Source organism: Zootoca vivipara, chromosome 6 (assembly GCF_965207765.1).
Source record: "Zootoca vivipara chromosome 6, rZooViv2.hap1.1, whole genome shotgun sequence".
Lineage (NCBI taxonomy): Eukaryota > Metazoa > Chordata > Lepidosauria > Squamata > Lacertidae > Zootoca > Zootoca vivipara.
Window position 1 is genome coordinate 31,932,513 of NC_142589.1, and position 23,051 is coordinate 31,955,563.

General features: G+C 44.7%; 1 pseudogene across 1 annotated transcript; it reads right to left on the reverse strand.

The window, feature by feature from the left end:
• Positions 1 to 4,099: 4,099 nt before the first annotated feature.
• Positions 4,100 to 9,660, reverse strand: LOC118089943 (endogenous retrovirus group PABLB member 1 Env polyprotein-like; annotated as a pseudogene). Its single transcript, XR_015950512.1, has 2 exons — positions 9,187 to 9,660; positions 4,100 to 6,360 (listed from the first exon to the last, which is right to left on the reverse strand). The product of XR_015950512.1 is annotated as an endogenous retrovirus group PABLB member 1 Env polyprotein-like (transcript).
• Positions 9,661 to 23,051: the final 13,391 nt, after the last annotated feature.

Consider the following 23,051-nt stretch of genomic DNA (forward strand, 5'->3'; position numbering starts at 1 on the left):
GGGCCAGCACATGGGCCATAAGCTAGGGAGAGTTTTACAAACTTTTCATGTTGGTGACACACTTTTTAGACATGCATCATTTTTGCGACACAGTAATTCAGTTTTACTAGCAAAGCAGAGGTTAAACTAGTCCCTTTTCCAGCTCCTGGAGGAGTGCGGGGAGAGTTTGTGCGACACACCTACACACTGTAGCTGACACACTAACGTGTTGCAACAAACAGTTTGGAAAGTTCTGAGCTAGGGCAACCCTATGACATCACCAGGGACTGCCCTAAGGTCTCAGGTTTGGAAAGCTCAGGGTCTGGGATGTTCCTCACCTGGCAACCCTATTCTTGTATAAAGATTCACAACACAGCTACACTCTAGCCTACGGGTTCTCCTTGGTCTATTGATCCAATATAGTTGTCTGTCTGACTCACTACAGTGCCTTTAAATTCAACCCCTCAAATAGTTGCCAGGGTCATGAACAATTTGAGGAGGCCATGGCACATAGCTGCCAAGTTCTCCCTTTTTTTAAGGGAAATTCCCTTATGATGAATAGGCTTCCTCGCGAGAAAAGGGAAAACTTGGCAGCTATGCCATGCGAGCATGCCTGCGAAACTGATTTGCAGACGAGTGAAACAGAAACCAGACTTAGGCTTCTCATTTCCGATTGAGTTGGAAGTTAAATCACTTCACATATGGCACTTTACATAAGATTACAAATTAACAACAGGTCTTACACAAGGCAATGAGAAATGTAATCAAAGGGAAATGAGTGGAGGCATAAACACAGCAGGGCTAGTTATCAAGAGCAAATGCATGTCAAACTCACTTGGGGTCCCCAGCTGAAAACGATAAGAACGTAAGAAATGCCCTGTTGGATCAGACCAAAGGCCCATTCAGCCCAGCAGACTGTCCTCACAGTTGAGAACCAGGTGCCCCAACAGGAAGGCCAGAAGCAGGACCCAAGTAAAATCATTGCCCTCCAAGAGAGATCAGTACCTTAGAAAAATTATTTGGTTTCTCAGCACTAAATATGGAGGGGCCACAAATAAACAGCACCACATGAAAAAATATTGGGTTGTATTCAAGTTAGTTACATGACTAACTTAGATCCATTTATTTCAATGGGTCTACTCTGAGGAGGACTTAGAGTACAACCATTGGCCTTCTTCAACCCTAATTTAGAATGATGAAATAGATTTCATCTCAGCTGCAGCCGCTACTGCTACCCAACCTAGTGTCTTCCAGTTGTTGTCGGACTACAACTCTCATCATCCCTGACCATTGGCCATGCTGACTAGGCTGACTGAAGTTGTAGTCTTAAATATCCTGAGGGCACTAGGTTTGCCTTTTCATTGTGACCTTTCTGAACTGTAGACATCTGGGATAGTAGTGGAGAAAATGTGCCCCTTCTGCTGTTGACAGATTAGAATTGCATTTTAGGAAGTTCAATTGTGGGTAGTGTGTCCTTGTCTGCTGAGTGTCAGCATTGCTTAGACTAGCAAATGAATACTATCAGGACAAGAGGCAGCCTTCATTTAATCTCTAGTCCAATCCCATTCAGCACATTTAAACCTGGTGATTTCCTGTGGGAATCCCACAAGAGGGCACCAGTTCCTATAATCAGCATCTGAGTTCAATCTCAAGGATTGAAAACCATTGATCTAGCAAGAGAAGTCTTTCTTGATTCAATTGGTTCAGTTTTTACAGATAACTTGAACGGTTCTTCAGCCTGATCCATGCATGGATGGCAGTGACACCACACATGCCCCCCTAACCTTCAAATATGGGTATGCACAGTGAATTGCGAGATTTATCTGGGGAAATGCAGGCTACCTGCATTGGATTTCATGCACTGAATACCCAGTGTGCAGCAGCTGTGTAAAAGGTCAATTCCATGCTAGAATTCAGAATAAAACTGTCAGTGGCATAATGCAACCACACTTGGAATACTGTGTACAGTCCTGGTCATCTCACCTTAAAAAGGCATATTGTAGTTTCAGCCACCAACTTGTATGACTTTGAAAGAGAATAAGGGTATTGTTGGCTACTAGCCACAATGATGAGCGCCGCAACCCCAGAGTCGGTCACGGCTGGACCTAATGGTCAAGGGCCCCTTTACCCTTTACTTTTACTACCCACGATGACTAGGATCCACCTCCACTGTTGGAGGCAATATGCCTCTGAATACGAGTTGCAAGTGGGGAGAGTGCTGTTATGCTCAGGTCCTGCTTGCAGGCTCCCCATGGGCATCTGGTTGGACACTGTGAAAAATGGGCCTAATCCAATAGATAGGCTCTTCTGATATAGACCATGAGTGGCCAATATGGTTCTCTCCACAGGTTTTTACTACATCTCCTAGAATCTTTTATTATGGGTCATGCTATGTGGGGCTGCCCGCCCTGCCCCCCCCCAAGCCTTGCAATCCAAAGTGGTACATTTTAAAGAGATATGCTTCCTACCTCAGTGAGAATTAAGGCTTTGAGTCTTAATAGGCCACAGCCTTTTCCCATATACAATTGCAAAAAGCTTTGGAAGCATTTCCTCTGCCCCCAATGTGCAGGCTTTGAGTGCTGTTGCTGATGTAGCTGAAATGTCAACATCAGTATGCAACAGGGAGGTGTTTAGGAATCAAGCCCCTGCCCCCCCAAAAAACAATCCTTCAGTAGAAGGGGACCTTGTTGAGAGTATAGGAGTGGAAAACCAAGGGAGGGGCAATGGCATAGGTGCCAACTCCCTGGGGCCCTGGGTGCTTGAGCACCCAGAAAATTCCCTATGAAGGGACTGGGCACCCACAAATTTTGGTGCCAGGGCCATGCATGCTGCATAGCACCCATGGCCCTGGGCACTCATGGTCCCGGGGCCAAGTTGGCACTCCTGGGCAGTGGAGTGTTCTGACAATGTTCCATTCTGCAACATTTTGTTGCAGGTTCTATTTGTTTAAAGCTAATTTTTTTCTCTCTCTCCCCCTCTCTTGTTCTCGCTGCTGACCACCCTTTCTCTCCTAATGAATGCATTTCCAGCTTGCTACTCACCACCCACTGCCTGGCTAGGCTTGTCAACTTTTCTCTTAGCTTCTGTAGCAATTAGCAGCCGACAGCATTCATCCTTGTAAAAAGCTTCACCAGCTAATTCCTGCAGGATAGGTCATTTTAAAACCAGCTATACCATTTTTTCTTGGTCTGTTGCCATCTACAGGTCACCCCAGGTCACTTCTGTGACTCCAACAAGTTTTCCTCAAAGTGTTTCAACAGCGGCCATCAAACCAAACTTTTCAATTTTCATTATTTCTCTAAATAAACATAGCTGTGGACCAGGAGAAAACTTTAAAAGTAATGTAAAATTACATTACAGTAAAACACATTTGGTCCTTAAAAAAAGAATGAGCATCCTGGCATGTAGCTTTTAATATCCATCATTGCACATTCACATGAGATGCTTATTTTATTTTAGAATTGTGCCATATAAAAGGTGGCTGTGTAGACAGAAGTCCTGTCTTTTGGAGTTCTTGACCAGCATTGATACATTGAACGGAAAACACCAGGCTGAAATAAATAAAGCATTCGGATGGAAGCAAATGTATATCTGATAGGAAAGAGGGAGAGGTATTTCATTTCAGATCTCCTTTTCCAAAAAGTGTGAGAGAGGCTTCTACAGTATGGAAAAGAAGATCTGGTCCCATTTCTGAAAGAACACGCATTCTAATTTTGGAGGTGCCAGATTGAAAGCGGTAGACAAGAGTTTATAAGAAGGCTTGATGAGGTGGGAGGAGAACATTTGCTCAGGATCTGCATTTTTGTAGGTTACAGGGAAATAGGGATGCTCTGTGTGGCTTAATTCAGTGCCATTTCAATCTTGCTGGCCCTCATTCATAGCTCTAATCTGTGCTGTTTGGTACTGGTTTTTATTTTTATTTTTGAAAGAGGCGCATCAAAATTGCATGAATTCTACATGGTTTTTAAAACATAAAATACACATTTGAAATGTAAGATATGCCCCTTTTCATTTTTAAAAGTATGCAGAGGCAGTGTTTTTATTATGCTTAGGCTGAAATACTCTGGAGCAGGGGTTCCGAACAAAATTTTCTCGAGGACCCCTCATCGAGCCGCTATTGTGACAAGGACCCCCATTAATTCCTAATCCTAAAATTAAAAAGTGAGAGCCAAATTAAGAGTCTTTTTATATTTTATATTTATACGTTTTTTACAGTTACAACAGAGTACTCCATCAGTATACATGTCGGAGAACCAGCCGACTCTTAGGTGCGAGGAAATCATGAGACGAGAGTCAAGAGTTTCAGATAGAGAGCATGAGCAGAGTGCTGAGCGAAGTGCTGCCTGCCTCTCAGCCTCAGCTCCTTTATTAAGGATCATTTCCTCGTAAAATACATTAACCTTTTAACCTATACATGACTCATGCAAACAAGGAAGATGTGTAAACAGACAGGCTGGCGCCAGTGGTCCTGTGGTAAATCACTTGATTGATTACCCCCCAATAAACCTGTGCCTTACACAGAGAACTCCATTTGTACATTCCCACAGAGTATTTCCTGTGTACATTCCCACAGAGTATTTCCTGTGTACATTCCCACATCACCTCTTTCTTTTTATTTTTAAGCAACAGGGTTAATCAACTCATCGGAAGCCTCGATAGGGAGTCGCTGATACCTCGCAACGAAGGCTCCACGTGAAATTCCAGTGGAGGGGCGTGCAGCCTGAAACCAGGTCATACATTGACCAAAGAGGGAGGGTAAACATTGAATGCAGCAACATAACATAACCAAGCCACAGGCTAATCCTATAAGCATCAAAAGTGTTTTCCTGACCCAGGCACCGTTAGGCAACCAAGACAACAGCCATTCCCATGGATCAAAACCCACGGCAGGTTGCAAGGGCCGTGCAGCCACCAAGTTCTCCATTTCTTGTATAGTATGAGTAATGTTAGGACCATTATCTTGCACATACATGCAACAATGACTATGTATTAAGGCACATACACCTCTTTTCGAGGCTAAAATCACATCCTGTAATTCTGTATTGATCAGTTTCATGCCTTTAACTGTGTCATTGAACAAAGCCTCTGTCCAGTTAGCTAAGTGATGCAAATCTCTATAATTCATTTTGCTACTCCTAATAATGGCAAAATACTACGAGCTATCTGAGTATCAATATATTGTGTTATAGGGGCATTGACTTCGTGTTTATTGCGCAAGCGGGTGTGAGGAAGAGCATCTAACTTATACACCAGTGGCATCACTACCCCTAGAGTGCAAGTCCCTGAAAAAGCAGAGGGAATCTCTTTGTGTGCTTTCTTACCACACAAAAGCCACAGATTTGATTGTAACACGCATGTGGATCTCCAACTCTTCTTCATCCAATCAAACCATGAATGAAAATCACGGCATGTAGCCTGTTGGCAATATGTCATGTATCTGGTAACATTAGTAATTGTTGCCTTGGGCCTGCCGCTTTGGGTAGTGATGTTAAGAAAACAAGAGCTACCATTAATATATAAGTCCAATTACAATAAGGATAAGGACCTAAAAATCTGCTACTATCGTGATTAAAACGAAAACATCGTGGAGCTACTTCTAATAATGATAATATAACAGGGGGTGAACTAATACGATTATCTCTCATATTATTACTAATTCTAAAAGAATCATTAATAGGAATACCATGCAGTAATATACCCGATGTCTTGACTATGAGGGAATATGTAAGCAAATCCAACAATCAGAATAGTTAAGCAATTTCGCAAACTGAGAAATATCCTGTACATAGGTATTATTATTCCATATGGAATGATAAGAGTCATGTCTTTGATACTTCTGTAAAATGGCAGCACGCCTAGAGTGATTATGGCTTGCAGATCGAATAAATGGAAGGTGATCTTAACGGAGTGCAGCCATATTTAGAGCACGATGCCGCCAGGTGCCATGGTGTTTCAGACCGGGTGACAGGCGCTGTCCTCCAGAAAGAGTGTAGAAAGGTCTGCCTCCTCCCTCAGCGGCATCTGCGACTGAATGGGCTGAAGAAGAGGCTGTAGATGATTGCCAGGGTCGCACACAGCGTGCTGGCACCCACAGAGGGTCCCCATCGATGGCATATCCACGTCCCCAGGTAATCAGCGGTACAAGGCCACGCCATGCTGGATCCGGATGTTTCCTGAAAGACACAAGGGAGCGAGGCAGCTCCTCCTCTTTTCTAAAATGTAATTCTGCTGGAGGAAGCTGCTTATTATGTGGATATAAAAGATTAAAAAGCACTTGATGCACAATATAAGATATTTCAGCAATAGGAGCGTGCTTTCCACTTAGTTGTGGAAAAAGCAGAGATTTAAAAGTTGAATGCGCTCGCTCAACAATTGCTTGTCCTGTAGAATTAAAAGGAATACCATGAGTTAAGTTCACATTCCACAATTTACAGAAATCAGAAAATCGCTTAGAAATGTACGCTGGGCCATTATCCGTTTTGATGCTGCTAGGCTTTCCCATGACTGAAAAACAGCGCAGAGTGTGCTGTATTACGTGCCTGGCTGTCTCCCCTTTTAAGGGCGTCGCCCAGATGAAGCCCAAAGACATGTCCACCGTGAGGTGCAGTCTTGAAAAAAGAGGCTAACAACGGGGTGAGAGTGACATCCATTTGCCAAATTGAGAGAGGGGCAATCCCTCTGGGATTGACAGCATCAAAAGGAAACATGGTAGGGGCTTTAGAACAAGAAGAACATTGCGAGACAACGTCTCGTGCCTGAGAAATTGGTATTTGAAAAGACTTGGCTAGAACCTTGGCAGATTGGTGAAAGGTGGCATGGCTCAGCAGAGGGTCAAAAAACAAAGAAAAGACCTGCTCTTGCTTCAAAGCAGCATCTGCTACAGCATCTTGTAGCAGACGCTGCAAAGAGAGAAACAATTGCAACAAAATCGTCATCCAAAGCAGGGAAATGTATGCCACTGACAAGAATGTTAAAAATCTGGAGACATACTGAATACAAACAATCAGGTTAAACTTCACATCCTGAAAAAAATCAAATGCCAAAATCACCACAGCCAATTCAGAACGCTGAGCAGATTTCTGCTCCGTTGTAAATCTTGTCTTCCAGGCCCCCTCCTCCCTCCACACAACCACCCCCCTCGTCTTTGTCCCATCTGTGAAGAGGGTGAGAGCAAAGGGGATAGGGGAGGGGGAGCACAGGGAACGGAGGGAATAGGAGACAGAGGAAAGAAAGATCAATGCCACAGCACATTGTCTTCCCTTGATAACAACGTCCATAACAGCTGCTGGAGAAGTATAGACATTTCGCAGTGGTGTATGGGGCAGGTGTAGCCATTCAACAAGACAAACGCGAGACTGAGAAAATTCTGCAGGCCTGTAGAGAACAGCTGTGGGCAGCAATTTTGTGGCAAAAACAGCCAATGACAATAGTCCTGTGGAATCCAGGCGATCCACCATAAATTTTTGCAAATGGTGATTAATCGTTGCCAGGGCTGATTCCATATCCAGTATGATGTCTGCCGGTTGCTTATGTCCTTTCAGGGCAGTGTACAGAGGTGATAGTACACACGTTGGCAAGTCTATGTATGATTTTGCCCAATTTGAATGTCCTAACAGCAGTTGTAGATCCACCAGCCAGAGTACCGCTGGAAAATGCAGCTGCAGTATCAGGGGGGGTGCTGCTTGTTGCGTATCCTTGTGTTCCAGGTATGTGATAGGCAGGGTGCGTTGAATTTTTTCCGGGGCGATTTTAAGCCCTGCAGAGGTGAGATCCTCTGTCAGCTGGTGCACCCATGTTTCAGGAATGTCTTTAGCGGCAAGCAATTTTGCTGTGTGGGATTCAGAGCCGATTGATTGACAGGCTTTTAACATGTCGGCTATTGCCACATTAGGTGTAGCCACCAGCGGGCGCAAAGCTTGTTTACAGTCTTCATTGGCATTATCAAAGGCTAATTGTCTGATAATTACTTCTTGTGCTGCTGTATCTTGAACCTGGCGTTTAAGGGTATTGTACAGTCTATCTATGAAAGCGCCATAAGGTTCAGTGGGTCCTTGCTGCACGCTCCCCCATCGCCCCCCTTTTTCTAACTTCACAGGAGGAACAGACATCAAAGCCTCCTGGGCAGCTGAATTTGTGGCGTCCCAGTACTGAGGATCCAGAGCCAATTGCTGCGCAGTTGTTAAAAAATTCCCAGCTCCTGTGAGACCATCCAGGACGTCTGCAGGAGTTAACAGGACAGGGGGAGGTGCGCCTGCTGCCAGAGCTGCAAAGGCATTGGCATGTGCTGCCAGTGTAGCATTATTCAAATATGTTTGGATATCATGGACTCGGCGTTGACAAGCCCAGGTCCAACTTTGCATAAAAATTATCATTTGATTTGGTTTGAGCACTGTTCTAGCCAGTAATTTAATATCCTCTGGCAATAATTGCTGCTGAAAAATAGTGCCAAAGAGACCAAGAGTATACGGGGAATGCAATCCATTGTCTCTTACTGACTGATACAATTCTTTGATGTATCGGAGTTCAAATTGCTCGTGCCGTGGTGCCCCTCCCCCAGGTCCCGCAGGCACAATCACAGTAGACTCAAAAGCCAGCAAAGGAGCTGCTGCTTTAAGAGATTCCTGGAGCTTTGTAGTATTCCCCCCCTCCTGCTTCACAGTGGGCATGGTACTTTGAAATGCAGGCAAAACCTGAGAGACATAGGCTGGAGGGGGTGGGGTGGCAGACAAAGAAAGTTGCTGTTTTCCTGGCGGAGTTAAATTAGGTGGGTCCGGACCAGGGGGCATGGGGGGAGGCAATGCTGGATAAACAGAAGGCTTCAGTGGGGGAGGCGTGCATGCGGGCGGTGCAGAGGGGAGGCTTGAAGCAGCTGCCAGAAAGATATTCTTTGGCACGACTAGTGCCAAGCATGCTCTTATTTTTCCCCACGTAATTAAGACACGTACTCCAATGCTGGGATGAGCATGAAAATGTTCACCAAGTTTGTCCCAAAAATCTAATTCCCAAGTTCCATCCTCCGGAAACCATGGACAGTGCTCATAAGCAGTATGAATAAAAGCAATAAGATCGTCTTCTGAGGCATGCTGGTTGTTAGAAGTCAGCAGGTATTTTAAGTCTTTAAGAAAACGTTCCTGTGGCACGGAAAGCGAAGAGCCCATTGTAAATGCAGGAAGAGAAAGATAAGCAATAGCTGGGAGCCAAACTCACCGGGGATCCGAAGATGAGGTAGACGTCTGAACCCTTGCCGGGCGGGTGAGTAGCTGATGCAGGACCACGACGTGCGTCCTTTCAACAATGGCGTAGAACTTTTCAGCCTCACACGGGGCACCACTTGTCGGAGAACCAGCCGACTCTTAGGTGCGAGGAAATCATGAGACGAGAGTCAAGAGTTTCAGATAGAGAGCATGAGCAGAGTGCTGAGCGAAGTGCTGCCTGCCTCTCAGCCTCAGCTCCTTTATTAAGGATCATTTCCTCGTAAAATACATTAACCTTTTAACCTATACATGACTCATGCAAACAAGGAAGATGTGTAAACAGACAGGCTGGCGCCAGTGGTCCTGTGGTAAATCACTTGATTGATTACCCCCCAATAAACCTGTGCCTTACACAGAGAACTCCATTTGTACATTCCCACAGAGTATTTCCTGTGTACATTCCCACAGAGTATTTCCTGTGTACATTCCCACATATACAGTTAGTTTTAATTTTCAGTTCTTAATGAGATGAGTTAAATCTGTCCTTTGAGTCCATTATTTCTGAAATATTAGGTTTGTTTACAAACACTACTGTTTTGCAAAAAGGCAGTGCGCGCCAGGGAGGAGGGAGGGGAATGGAGAAGACAGGATACCTGCGCAGTAGCGCACAAATGAAGCCGACGCACGCAAAGCATCTTGGGGAGGTGAGCGTTAGTAGAATATAGTGTTTGTAAAGCGCCACCTAACGGCATACAGCAGAACTACTGCCTCTATCTAATTCAAGTTTTGCGCTAGACTCTGCTCATGCAGGAAGCGGTCAAAACAAAAAATCTGTTATCATACGAAATATATTTAATATATTTTTTATTCTAATAGCATCTTGCGGACCCCTCTGGCATAGCTCGCGGACCCCTGGGGGTCCGCGGACCACCTGTTGGGAACCACTGCTCTGGAGAGTGGTTTCAAGGCTAACCTTTATGTAGCACACTAAATGTCAACTACTTTCCGCATTTGTAAGACATCAGTCTTTTAGTGTGGCGGCACCCACTTTTAACACTGTCCTCTTTTTGGCAGCTGCTGAACATATTTTTTCCAGCATGAGACAGCATGGTGTAGTGGCTAGAGCAGACCTGGGAGATCCAGGTTCAAATCCCTGCTCATTCATGAAGGGTAAATAATATTCTGTCTAATTTAATTAGTTAAAGCTACGAATGATTGATTAGATCCGAATTTCATTTTTCTTAATTCATCTAACAGTTTTTCAGTTGATCTGAGTTCCCCTTATTTTCCCTGGAACAATGAACTTGTATGCACATTTTACTTGGTGGGAGAATTGCATAGCAAAATTAAAAGAAGAGCAAATTTTGGAAAAAGGCTGTATTCTGGTTAGTGCATTCTTTCAGAAAGAGTGAATTAGGGAGGCTTGCTTTCAGTGTGAACTGAATTGAAATTCTTCCTTGTTCCTTTTCCAGACTAGTGGGAATTTTGTCACTTTGTTGATAACCTTCCAAGGTAAAGGCAAAAGGTAAAGGGAGAGGACCCCTGGACGGTTAAATCCAGTCGAATTCAACTATGGGTGTGGGGCTCATCTCGCTTTCAGGCCAAGGGAGCTGGCATTTGTCTGCAGACAGCTTTCCAGGTCATGTGGCCAGCATGACTAAAGCACTTTTGGTGCAACAGAACACCGTGACTGAAACCAGAGCACACGGAAATGCCATTTACCTTCCCGCCGCAGCGGTACCTATTCATCTACTTGCACTGGTATGCTTTCAAACTGCTAGGTTGGCAGGAGCTGGGACAGAACAACAGGAGCGCACCCCGTTGTGTGGATTCGAACTGCCAACCTTCTGATCAGCAAGCCCAAGAGGCTCAGTGGTTTAGACCACAGAGCCACCCTCACCACCTGCCACCTTCCAAGGATACATCACATAATTACTCTCCTTAAACATACAGTACAGGGCAAGGGGGCAGCAAACCAAATATGGGAGAAGAGTCTGTGAACGGACAAAGTTGCCCGGGGGGGGGGGGGGGGAAGAGAAGAAAACAGATTCTGATTAAATTGACTGAGTCCATGTCAGGCACGCAGAAAGCTCTGAAAGAGATTTCCCAAGCTCAAAGCCATAATCTACTCAGGAGCCATAAGAAGCATTAGAAAACAATTTGACAAAATGGGAAAAAATTGGTCCCCAGATATCAATGAGGGCAGCAAGAAAAAGAGAGGCAGAGAGTATATAAATGTGTTTTGAGTTACTTGTATAAAAACAGAACCAAACTGTTTTGTATGTGCTGCTCTTCTTTCCTTGGCTAGTTTTAAATTTGAATTTAGTGTATTCTATCAAACTAAGTCATGCTCAAAGCAGACCCATTGAAATGAATGGCCCTAAATTTGTCATGTCACTGAACTTAAGCAGGACTAATCTAGCAGTGAATACCACCCAATGGCTCTCCTCCATCAGACTTGGATATAACCGTAACTGATTTCATTGGAAATACAGTGGCAAATAACAAATTATTCACTGCTTCTTTCCTTTAAAAGCCCTATAAAAAGGTGAACTTAGGGTCACCACTGAACAACTGAGAGTATGTGTAGGTGACCTGAATCTGTCCTGGTTGCAGAAGCACTATCCCATTGTATGAAGAATTCCAACAGATATTGATCCCCTGTGGATGGACGGCTGAGGCCCCATGTCATGCTGTGTCCCTATGGGCGACCCTATCAGTGTGGTGGCAATCCACTAAGGGGAGATTTTGTCGTCGTCGTCCCCCCCCCCCGATGAAACTGAGGGCGGACCACCCCCACTGCACCCCCTTTCTCCGCCACTGTACAAGACACAATAAGGATATCAAGATTAAAGACTTTCAAAATTGCTAACATCACACAAGGGGATGCGGGTGGCGCTGTGGTCTAAACCACTGAGCCTAGGGCTTGCCAATTGGTTGGCGGTTTGAATCCCCACGACGGGGTGAGCTCCCGTTGCTCGGTCCCAGCTTCTGCCAACCTAGCAGTTTGAAAGCACATCAAAGTGCAAGTAGATAAGTAGGTACCGCTCCGGCGGGAAGGTAAACGGCGTTTCCGTGCGCTGCTCTGGTTCACCAGAAGTGGCTTAGTCATGCTGGCCACATGACCCGGAAAAACTGTCTGCAGACAAACGCCGGCTCCCTCGGCCAGTAAAGCGAGATGAGCGCTGCAACCCCAGAGTCGTTCGTGACTGGACCTCACTGTCTGGGGTCCTTTACCTTTTTAACATCACACAGTGGTGGAAAGGTCTGGATAACCTAAACTTACCAGCACCTAGGAGCTGCCTTTACCCACTCTGAGTTCTGGGCTGACCCAAATTGGCTCAACTGGGCTGGGAAGTGGGGATTCAACCGCAGCCGGTGCACAGACCTAGTACAGCTTTAAATGAGAAATCAAATTTCTTCTTTTTCCCTATTTGTAAATGACCAAATGCTTACTTTGGAGAATCAAAATCCAAGGGTCTTGTTTTGACACTTCTGCACACTTGAATCAAAGAAAGTAGAAGCTGTCAATAGTGATTTGGGAACTACTTAATGTTCACACTGATTTTTTTTTTAAAAAATGTATCATTTTCCCCAAAAGGGGGGGGGCTGTTTTGAGCTCCAATTTTTGAAACCAATAATAATAATAATAATAATAATAATAATAATAATAATAATAATAATTTGGGGGCTGGAAAATAACTTCAGCCCTATGTGGGTGTAAATCTTCATAGATGCAGCTTTGTAATATGACACTCAGCACCGAGTTCCTTCCCACCACTTGTTTATTTGTTTTTTTGGACTTTGCAGTTGCAAGTAGGAAGATCGGCAACAGGAGGGGCTTCCTGCTCTTTGCTCAAAGTCACCCACACCCAGATGCTTTTCAACCCACAGGGGAAAAGATACACCCCTATCTGATCCCCCTCTCTCCACAGTTGAGAAAGAAGCCTGGGGAAGGGAGGTTAGGAGCATAAGAAGCTGCCTGGTAACAAGTCAGGCCATTGATCCATCGAGCTCAGTATTGTCCACACTGACTGGCTCCAGCTTTCCAGGGTTTCAGACACAGGTATCCACCAGCCAGGGATTGAACCCAGGACCTTCTGGGTCTACTGAGCTACACTTAATTTAAAATGAACACAAGAAGCTGGAATGAAGCTCCAATGATGTAGAAAGCTACCTTGTAGATCATAGGTCCATCTAGCCACCAGTGGCATCTACTCATCAGCTGTCCAACTCCTTTAACAAGAATAGCAGGGATTGAGCCATGTATATTCTGGCTGTGGGACTCTTTTACACTGATTTCACAGCATGGCTCACAGGCAGCCTTGACCAGGTGATCCTATGTGCAGGAAGCTGCAGAGTCTGGCTAGATCTGGTACAGCCACTTGAAGGAGAAGGTTGTGTTGTGATTCATAATACATACATTCCCCTTGGAGTGATGGTGGGGATTTAAGAAGGGATGAATATGTCTATTTTGGTTTCTCTATGTTTCTCATTTTTTTCTCATGGAGAAAAGGTTCCCCCTCCTCTCTCATAACAAAAGAATTCACGGGCATCCAATGAAGCTGAATTTTGGAAGATTCAGGACAGATAAATGAAAGGACTTCTTCATGCAGTACATAGTTAAACTGTTGAACTCACATCCACAGGAGGAGCGATGGCCACCAACATGGATGGGTTTAAAAGAGAACTGGACAAATTCACGGAGGAGAGGGCAACCAATGGCTACTAGCCATGATGGCTTTGTTCTGTCTCCACAGTCAGAGGCAGTTAATCTTCTGCAAACAAACCACTGGAGACCACATTAGGGGAGAGTGCTCTTGTTCTTTAATCCTGCTTGCTGCTTTCCCACAGGCATCTTGTGAGAACAGGATGCTAGGCTAGACAAGGCATTGGCCTGATCCAGCAAGGCTCTTCTTACATTCCCCTATTATTTACATTTTGCATATGCAGCTTTCCTAACATATAACTTTGCAAGCAATCTGCCCACTTTCATTATCTTTGCACCTTATTTTCCTCGGTATATACACACTTTCCTCTAATACATGCATCCGTGTACGCTTTTTCTTTTTGAAAAGGGCACCACAAAATCTTGGAGAACAGAGAATTTTGAAGGCTATTACTTTTTCAGGGTTAGATGTTGCACCCACACCCCTAGCTGGGGGTCATTTGAGGAACTGGCCTTGCTGTTGTCAAAGCATTTGCCTCTGAACATATGGGAATCAAGGAGATTCATTATTAAACAGCTCTGCATCGTGCTAAGTGCACTAGATCCCAGTACAAAAAGACAAAGCATGATCATTGGTGACAAACGGTTACCTTCTGGGAAAAGTTCAAGTTTTAAAATACAGAGTACCTGGTGGTTTTGGGGAGTCCACCTTTTGCAAAGGAGTCTCTATCGCAGCACAATTGGATTGACACTTCCTGTTTCCAGTGGAACGAAGCTGATGGGGTGATGATCAACAATGACAGCTAGAAGGAGCTTGCTCTATAGAAAGTATTTCCTCCCTTCAATATGTATTATAGCCTTGCCATAAACACTGCCATTTTCAAATGGGAAGTGGGGCTGTGGGTGACACAATTATTTTTAATCAATTTGTTAGACTTTTAGACCACCCTTCAATTCCCAGAGTTCATTGGGAAGAGGCACTGGTTGCTGAGCCACACTGGGAATTGTAGCCTTATGACATGAACAGTGGCCTCCTAACAACTGATCATCCTTAACAAGCTGCACTTCCCAGAATACTACAAGGGAAGCCAAGGCGGTTTAAAGTGGTATGATCATGCTTTAAATGTATAGTGCAGATAGGGCCTTTGAGGCATACTGTCCCAAGATGCCCTAACTTTGTATTCATACCAGGAATACAAATGTTATTAGAGTAATAGGGGAGAAAGCCCGAGGACGCAAAGCAAAGCCTGGCTTACAAATCATGTTATGTAACAAAAGAAATTCCTCTAGACTACAAGCTCCCTAAATGAAGATTGCCCCAGATTTGCAGCAGTGACGTTGCTGCTTTCAGATCTATGACTGGTATCTTCTTATTGGCAGGAGTTGGGATTGCCAACTGACCAGAAAACGATCGGCCAGGCCTGCTCTGCCTTTCACAGCAGTTGGCTCTGCAGAAACGAGCAAGCAAAGTTTTCCATGGCAAAGAGAAAGAAGCATTCACCACCTGTTAACTTCTATAGATCAAGGTCATTTCAGAGACGTAGGCGCAGGTAAGGTAAAATAGTAAAAATGTTGTTCTGAGTGAGATTGTTTCTGAACAAGCAGGTGTGATGTAGAACTGCCATCTCAAAAGGTGGAGTGAGTGTGCTGGGACAAAACTGAGGTGGGTACCTTTCATAAAGAGTTTTACCCCCTGCCATGTAAAGGCAGGCAAAGTCCAGTTTCAGGCAAGGCAAGGCAAAACAAGGCAAAAATCAAGTTCCAGGTAGCCCTGTGGAGAGCTCCCTGTTGAGCTATGACTGGAGATTCATGTAAGTATCTTCAAGTGTTGCTTCAGCAACAGACAACCCTATGTTGTTGTTGTTGTTTAGTCGTTTAGTCGTGTCCGACTCTTCGTGACCCCATGGACCATAGCACGCCAGGCACTCCTGTCTTGCACTGCCTCCCGCAGTTTGGTCAAACTCATGTTCGTAGCTTCGAGAACACTGTCCAACCATCTCGTCCTCTGTCGCCCCCTTCTCCTAGTGCCCTCAATCTTTCCCAACATCAGGGTCTTTTCCAAGGATTCTTCTCTTCTCATGAGGTGGCCAAAGTATTGGAGCCTCAGCTTCACGATCTGTCCTTCCAGTGAGCACTCAGCGCTGATTTCCTTAAGAATGGATAGGTTTGATCTTCTAGCAGTCCATGGGACTCTCAAGAGTCTCCTCCAGCACCATAATTCAAAAGCATCAATTCTTCGGCGATCAGCCTTCTTTATGGTCCAGCTCTCACTTCCATACATCACTACTGGGAAAACCATAGCTTTAACTATACGGACCTTTGTCGGCAAGGTGATGTCTCTGCTTTTTAAGATGCTGTCTAGGTTTGTCATTGCTTTTCTCCCAAGAAGCAGGCGTCTTTTAATTTCGTGACTGCTGTCACCATCTGCAGTGATCAAGGAGCCCAAGAAAGTAAAATCTCTCACTGCCTCCATTTCTTCCCCTTCTATTTGCCAGGAGGTGATGGGACCAGTGGCCATGATCTTGGTTTTTTTGATGTTGAGCTTCAGACCATATTTTGCGCTCTCCTCTTTCACCCTCATTAAAAGGTTCTTTAATTCCTCCTCGCTTTCTGCCATCAAGGTTGTGTCATCTGCATATCTGAGGTTGTTGATATTTCTTCCGGCAATCTTAATTCCGGCTTGGGATTCATCTAGTCCAGCCTTTCGCATGATGAATTCTGCATATAAGTTAAATAAGCAGGGAGACAATATACAACCTTGTCGTACTCCTTTCCCAATTTGGAACCAATCAGTTGTTCCATATCCAGTTCTAACTGTAGCTTCTTGTCCCACATAGAGATTTCTCAGGAGACAGATGAGGTGATCAGGCACTCCCATTTCTTTAAGAACTTGCCAAAGTTTGCTGTGGTCGACACAGTCAAAGGCTTTTGCATAGTCAATGAAGCAGAAGTAGACGTTTTTCTGGAACTCTCTAGCTTTCTCCATAATCCAGCACATGTTTGCTATTTGGTCTCTGGTTCCTCTGCCCTTTCGAAATCCAGCTTGCACTTCTGGGAGTTCTCGGTCCACATACTGCCTAAGCCTGCCTTGTAGAATTTTAAGCATAACCTTGCTAGCGTGTGAAATGAGCGCAATTGTGCGGTTGTTGGAGCATTCTTTGGCACTGCCCTTCTTTGGAATTGGGATGTAGACTGATCTTCTCCAATCCTCTGGCCATTGCTGAGTTTTCCAAACTTGCTGGCATATTGGGTGTAGTACCTTAACAGCATCATCTTTTAAAATTTTAAATAGTTCAGCTGGAATATCATCACTTCCACTGGCCTTGTTATTAGCAGTGCTTTCTAAGGCCCATTTGACTTCACTCTCCAAGATGTCTGGCTCAAGGTCAGCAACCACACTACCTGGGGTGTACGAGACCTCCATATCTTTCTGGTATAATTCCTCTGTGTATTCCTGCCACCTCTTCTTGATGTCTTCTGCTTCTGTTAGGTCCTTACCACTTTTGTCCTCTCAGTATAGACAACCCTATACTGAGATACAAATCGGACTTTAGCTCAGTCTTCCTCTGGGAACAGCCTTTTACAGTTAAAAGGAACTTGTTCTCTTCAGCAGCCATTGGCTCAGACAATATAAGGCAGTCTGCAGTATTTTCCAATATGAGGAAGCACTGTGTCAGTGGCCTCACAGTGGGGATAAATTTCCTTTCCCTGCCACAATGACAAAGTGGGAAGAAGTATTGCTGCAAACCAGTAGTGACAGAATGCATGAAAACAGAGGTGTTTGTTGTCGTGAACATTTCCATGGGCTTTGTCACGATAACTTTTCACAGTGAAAATCAAGACTAGCAATAATTCCACCAATTACATGCCCTCTTAAACAATCCAGTAGTAAAATCAGCAGCAACTAGGCCCCTGAGAACCTTTGAAAACCTCCTCCTAACAACAAAGGGACATGGCAAAGGGATGGTATCCGCAATATACAAAATACTATTCAAAAATCCCATGAACCCCCTAGACGTAGTAAAAAGAAACCTATGGGATAAGATTAACCCCACTTAATGGACCAGATTGGACCAATGGACCAGGCTATAAGATTAACCCCACTCAATGGACCAGAATGTGGTCTAAACCCCACTTTAAATCCATATTAACAAAAAGGAAAGAACTCACTCTGAAACTCACCTATAGGTAGTACCTAACACCAAGGAAATTAGCGCTAATACGCCCGGAACCTTACCAAAATGCTGGAGAGGGGGTACCTCCACAGGCACATACCTCCACATGTGGTGGGAATGCCCCAAAATCCAACTATTCTGGACAACAGCCATATGAGAAATATGTAAAATAACTAAGCAAGTATTAGAAATCACCCCAGAATTGGCCTTACTAAACATCTTCCAAGACAATAATGCCTACTCACATCACAAATAACTTATAACCCACCTACTCTCAGCAACCCGAAACATCACCAGACACTGAAGAGACCTGTCAGGAGTAAGCATGGACCAATGGTACCAAATAGTATGGAAAACAGCCCTACTAGAAAAATTAACCAATAAACTGAAACTGTTGTTGTTGTTGTTGTTGTTGTTTAGCTGTTTAGTCGTGTCCGACTCTTCGTGACCCCATGGACCAGAGCACAGCAGGCACTCCTGTCTTCCACTGCCTCCCGCAGTTTGGTCAAACTCATGGGGAAAAAGAGAAGAAGATGCCTTCACCTCGGTATGGCTCCCCTTTATCACATACAGAGCCCATCAAGACAACGACAAAAATCCATCAACAGCATACAAATCAATATGGCTAACCTGATCCAAAAACACCCAACCCCCCCCCCACTCACACACGAAAACAAATTTCACCACAGCCTATGACAAACAAGCAACCACCCTAGGCCAACCCCAACTTCTCTCACCACCAAAGGAACACAAGTGAATAGTAAAGAGAACCCGCACAAGCGACGCTGACACAAAACCCCACACATACATTAAGTAAAATAGAAACATCACCTCCTGACCCCACCCCCACCCACCATGGCTCCCTCCACCTCTCCCCCCCTTTTTTCTTCCTAATGTAACCCTAATGTCTCAAGAATGGAAAATGCAACTTGAAAAAAGAGACATTGTGCATACCATGAAAACCAAGAAAACTTTAATAAATAAAGAAGGAAGGAAGGAAGAATAGCAATAATTAAGGGATCAGCCAAAGCAGGACTGGCAATCCCGTGGAAGGGAATATACGCCTAGCACAAAATGACAGAGATTTTCCTCTTTGCCTGTGTGGGTGGGAACTTGTGACATCATTCCAGACAGATGGGTGTGTGGGCTGCTGCCCTCCATCCTGGTGAGTGTGTAGTAATTTGGAAAAGCCACCCCAGCTGGTGCTGCAACAGCTGTTTGCAACCTTTTTCCTAATCTCCCCTCTCTGAAAGAAAGAAAAAAGCAGATTACCTGGCAATGGAATGAACTGGTCCATTAGGGATGGATGCTCTTGCCAAGAATCTCATGTTCAGACCGCACCACCACAACAACAGGTGTTGTAGCGTCTGCTGTCCACACTTCCCAAGCCAGCTGTAATCTCTCACTGCGTTTCATAATTGTTTATTCTGACAGTTATTCACGTGGGATTAATACAATCTAGAACAGGCATCAACCCAACATAGGAGAGCATGGAATTCTGTACATTTGAAAAAAAAATCAATAAAATGGGTTTTTAAAATAAAATAAATGAAGTTCTTAACCCGAGGTACTATTTCTGGGTTAGCGGAGTCTGTAAACTGAAGCGTCTGTAACCCGAGGTACCACTATATAGGATTCCAACCTTTACCTATAAATGTATTTTCCTGTGTATAAGACTACTTTTTAACCCAGGAAAATCTTCTCGAGTCGGGAGTCGTCTTATACACCGGGTCGTATTTCTTATACGGCGAGTATATCCCAAACTCTATATTTTAACTGGAAAAGTTGGGGGTCGTCTTATACACCCAGTCATCTTATATGCTGGAAAATACGGTAGCAGAAATGGTGTGGTCTCAGTTGAAACAATAAATCTCACAGTTCATTTCAAAGGTATGGAAGAAAATCCTTTCCAATTAGGTTTGAAAATACAGTGGTACCTTGGGTTACAGACGCTTCAGGTTACAGACTCCGCTAACCCAGAAATAGTACCTCGGGTTAAGAACTTTACCTCAGGATGAGAACAGAAATTGTGTGGCGGCAGTGGGAGGCCCCATTAGCTAAAGTGGTACCTCAGGTTAAGAACAGTTTCAGGTTGAGAACGGACCTCCAGAATGAATTAAGTTCTTAACCCGAGGTACCACTGTATATCTCTCAGAGAATCTCCAAAACAGCTCAAAGCACTGATCCTTAGCAGCCTTGATTTCAACAGTATATTTACTGAGGTTAGGGCTCATCTCACAACTGAGCTATTCATCTAATGTGAAAAATAAATATGAGAATAACTCTGAGCATGCAGAGATTGTGTTTGCTGCCACTGGGTAACTACAGCAGGATGCCAACACACTAAGCAGTCATGATGCAAGGCTCACAGCTCAAGATAGAGATGCTCTTCTGACAAGATTCAGCCCCACAAATCTTTTATAAAGTTTGACTAAATGTTGATGATTGGGAAAACAGCAGTTTTCTTTGCCGGATGCGGTGCAAAGTGGCCAAAGGAGGTTGTTCCCATCTCATTTATGTAATAATGAGAGGGAACTACATCGTGCCTAGATCTGGATTATAAAACCTTCCTGGAAGTGCTGTATTAGCCAATAGCTTCACATCTGGAGTCAGAGATCAGGTGGCTGGGGCAGCTGGGAGGAGTGGGGGCTCATTTAAAATAGATCTGCTGAACAGCTAAGAAGATTATTGGGTTTGATTTGCAAGATTAGAAGCTAGAACATTTTGCTTGCCCTGTTTTTCTTTCCCTGGAGACTTTTTGAGGTTGCCACCTCTCTCCCTCTCTCCCCCCCTCCCCCAACCTGCTTTTAATTACTGTGATGGGGATTTATTTTCCTTGCACTGTCTGTGTGACCATACCTGTTGAATTTAAAGGGAGCTGTTGAGCAGGATTTTAATGATTTACGGACTCTCCAGGTTGCTGAGGTTTTTTGTGGGGAGGGGTGTATATTCCGCAACATGTCATTGATGCAATAATAAAGCATCAGTGGTAGAGCTATACTGGACAATCAATACTGTACATCATTCCACTTTATTAGCAGTTCTGCAATGCTTCCCCAACATTATAGCATTTTTGCTGTCTGGAAGGGCCCTCTTGCCAAAACAGAACAAGCACACACAAGCACACCAGAACATTTGGGGTATGAAAAGGGACAGAACTTCTACAGGAAGCTTTGGCATGAGCACTGGTCAGAAATGAAGCGGTATGGTCACCACAAAACTTTTGCAGGCACAAACAGTATTGAATGCAGGATCACGAAAAACTGCCCTGATATCACCGCGAGCACAAATCCACAGGAACACGCAATTACAAGGACATCTGGAGAGGCTGCTTGCGAAGAGTGTTATAAGCCACCAGCCATAAGGGCCCTGTTGTGTCCGAAAGGGAAGGGGTATGAACCGAGAGAACACACCAGCAAATAAATAATGTTTCACAGATGCATTTTGCAGGATTGCGTGGCTGAGTCTGTTCCAGAGGATGGGTTGAGATTTCTCAGCACTTCTTAGCCTCAAGAACACCCAAGAGCCTTGAGGTGCCAAAGCTGTAAGGCTGAAAATCTTTTCCTTCACTGCAGAAGCATATTGGGTGTGGACACGGACACACACACACACACACACACACACACACACACACACGGAATTTCCCCATTGCGCTCTCTCTCTCTCTCTCTCTCTCGCTCTCTCTCACACACACACACACACACACACACAGAGTGTAAGAGGATTACAGCAAAGCATAGCAACAGCTTCACATTTCATCAAGACAAATGAAAGCAGAGTTGGGGCAGTGGGGAGGGAGCAGAAAAATTAATGGCAATGTGGCGGCTCTGCTAAGAGCCATCTGAAAAAGCAAAGTGTTGACCATAAATGTTTTATGCTGCTGCTAATATGTGGATGCAAAGCACTGCCAGGGGCAGCCATGTGTCCCCATAACAGATGCTCTGCTCACCACTGAGAAAAAGTTACATAAAAGAGAGAGAGAGCCCTGAGCACAGGACAGCAGCAAAATCTTCTTGTGTCTATCAAGCATACAACATTGGGGCTTTGGCATGGATGGTGGTGCCTGTTAATTGCACTTTTGACCAGCACCAAAAGAACCACATGCCTTATACCAAGTTAGATCCCTTGACCCACCAGGCTCAGCACTGTGCCTCTCCAGGATTTCGCAGGGGAGATTCCAAGCCCTACCTGGAGATGCCAGGAAATGAACCCGAGACCTTATGAATGCCAAGCAGATGCTCTGCCACTGAGTCCTTCCCTTCACTCTAGAAGCAGGCAGATGTATTTCTCAAGTAAGAGCCTTGGGAAATTCCATCGGAACACATGCATCACTTTGGGTATGCCTTAAATGGATCTCAGTTAGCTGGTTGCAATCCCAGTCACGGTGACCCCACCCCAGGGAGCAAAGCTTACTGTGGCAGTTTTTAACCAGGTCCTACCCCCTAGGACAGCCTGGATTGGTGAGAATTCAAATTGCTGACCAGCGGGAACTTCCAATGCGCCATGTGGCTGGCCCAGGGATTTCCCCAACCACTAGGTACCTTAATAAACGTTGCTCCCAGGGTCTTGGAGCCTCATGCGATGGACCGCAACTGCTGCCCACCCCTGATTGGGTCAGTGGACATTGTCATGTCATGTGGGCAGCCTATGGCCCTCTAAATGTTGTTGAACTCCAAATCCCATCAACCCCAGCCAACTTGGCCAATGGTCAGGAATGATGGGAGTTGTAGTTCAAGCGATCTGAAAGGCACCAGGTTCCCCATTCCTGTTTTATAGCTAATAGCAGAGGGTGGTGAACCTGTGGTGCTCCAGACATTTTTGGATTTCAGCTCCCATGAGCCCCAGCCAGCATGGCAATTGGTCAAGGGGGATGGAAGTTGTGTTCTTGTCTGCCAATTGCTTGACGGCTTAAGAACAGTGTTCCTGGCAACTCTGAGATCACGGGATGAGAGAATGCTTTTCACTGTTTTTAGAAAGTTTTAACTAAAATTGTTTTTAGAATGCTTTGACAAATATTGTTTTGTTCTTAATGTG